This window comes from Propithecus coquereli, unplaced genomic scaffold (assembly GCF_000956105.1).
Source record: "Propithecus coquereli isolate 6110/MARCELLA unplaced genomic scaffold, Pcoq_1.0 Scaffold10, whole genome shotgun sequence".
Classification (NCBI taxonomy): domain Eukaryota; kingdom Metazoa; phylum Chordata; class Mammalia; order Primates; family Indriidae; genus Propithecus; species Propithecus coquereli.
The window spans coordinates 1423367-1425610 of record NW_012133858.1 but is presented as its reverse complement, the minus strand read 5'-3'; the positions used below and the strand labels follow the sequence as shown (position 1 = coordinate 1425610).

The window sequence follows — 2244 nt, the reverse complement described above, 5'->3', positions numbered from 1 at the left end:
ACATATACCAAATTTTGATAATCCACTCATGGATTGACGGGCACTTGGGTTGTTTCCACATTCTTGCAATAGTGAATTGTGCTGCCATAATAAATTGCTGGAGAAATAACAGTTTTGAATGTTTTTTTAAAATGTGGTTATATTGCTAATAAAAGTATGTATATAAATAGTTAATTTACATGTGTAATTGATACAATTTTTGTAAGTAAATAAATTACATTAAGTTTCTTGGCCAAATAAAGCTATAAAATTTAGTTAAATGTTAATAACTTAAATGTTTTCTGTATAAATTTTAACTGAAATTTTAATTTATTCATTTGTAATCCTGCACTGAACAAAAAGAATAAATCATATGCTTTCTCTTTTTAGGTATAAAGTACAAATATACGTATAGTACATAAACATATATACAATATATCTGTGGCATTAAAATTTCTTGGAGGGGAGTTATTAGGAAAAAGGACGTCTAAAATATCTCCTTTAGGGGACAATAATAAAAAAAAAGATTGAGTAACAGCGCTCTTTATCCAAGGCATTGGCCCTAGAATATGGGGAACCCAACACCTGCACACACACACACACACACACACACACACACACACACACACACACACTATAATGTCAATAACTTGACGACCTGTTACAACATTGTCACTTGATTTTCTTAGTAAGGGATTCTCCTCCATTCTTCTACCTTTGTGAAATGACTCATCTCTCTCATCCCTTACCTATTTGATACACCAGGACCAAAACAGAATTATGTCATAGTTAAATCAGGTCTGGTCAAACATCCAAAGCAAAGCCCACTTACTCACTGTCTTCCCTGCTCATACCGCACCATTACCTGACATATATGAGTGCTGGATCTGGGCTAATTTTGCCTCTTTTGCTTCCTGCAGTTTAGACCACTGGGCATTCAAGTTCTTCATGTTCACTTCATTCTGATTCTCTTCACGCTTCCTCAGCAGCTCTTTTAGAACTTCCAGACGAATCTCCTGCAGTCTTCAAGAAAATTACAGAACACAGAGAAGTGTATGGTATCTCAAACAGACGGCAAGGGGACAGCTGCCACAGACAGGGTCTTCTCTGTGGGCTGGTATCATGTCCATGTATTGTTAAAAGGCCACTCCAGCAGAAGCATGACAAATGAATTGGGACTGGAGTGGGGAATCAACAGAGACTAGGAAAATAGGTGGGTGTTATTCTGAAGGACAAAGAAGAGTGTGCCAGGCAGATGGACCTACAGGAACAAGAGGTTTGTTCACAGTTCCAGGCCAAGTGGTATCCCTGGAGGGTTAAATAATGAGACAGTGAGGAGGAAGGAGGTTCTGGCACGCTATCTTAAGGAGTCAATGTGAAAATGCCAGTGCCTGGCACATAGTAGGTACTCAGTAAATCTTTGTTTCCTTTCCCCTCACCTTCAATTTGTTCTCCTCGGGCTACCTGCTCACATGCATACAATCATGCACAGGCGACTTCGAAATCTGTACCTCCAGCCCAGACATTTCTGAACCAGAATTTCTGTCTACTTGAATCTCCAGCTGTCCCTTGATGATCTCAAGAAAACCCACTCATTTTGTTCCCCCAGAAGTCTACCCCTCTTACACCTTCTTCCCTCTGCTAACGATCGGCTCCTCGGAAACACTTCTTACACTCCCAGCTCGTGTTTTTGTCATCTCGCTCCTAACTTGGACTCCTTACTGCTAGTCTCTCCTCCTTCTCATCTTTGTTCCACACAGCTGGCAAGCTTTTCCTTCCTAAAATGGAGATCTGAACATGCATTTCACTCCTTCTTAAAAATGTATACATTAATTCATTCACTCACTCATTTGTCAAATATTTACTAAGTGATCACCAAATGCCAGGCAGGAACAGTGATGTGCAGGACAGAAGCACTGCTCTGGTGGAGCAGGCATGTACACCAACGTTTCCACACAGGGAGACGGGTGTCAGGCAAGAAGAGTGAAAAGACTTCTGTGGGCACAGGGGGAAGGGAAGGGGAAGGTGGGGAAGGCTTCCTTAGAGGAGGTGTTTACTCAGCAGAGTCTTGAGGATAAACCAGGACTGGGATTTGCCACGTTGATAAGGGGAACTCAAGGCCTCAGCAGAGGGAGCTGAATGTTCAACTCCAAAGGCACACTGGCAGGGCTTCACAGGGTGAACACACATGACAGGTGAGGGAGTAGCGACAAATGAGTGTGGAGAGACAGGTGCTTTTAAAACAAGCCACACACCTGCAGTCAC

The 2244-nt window shown here is 41.8% G+C and overlaps 1 protein-coding gene across 1 annotated transcript in view; it reads right to left on the bottom strand.

Annotated features, from left to right (window-relative positions):
- Positions 1-2244, bottom strand: part of MAATS1 (MYCBP-associated, testis expressed 1) — a 125470-nt gene that overhangs the window by 100738 nt on the left and 22488 nt on the right. The gene's annotated exons all lie outside the window — the stretch shown is intronic.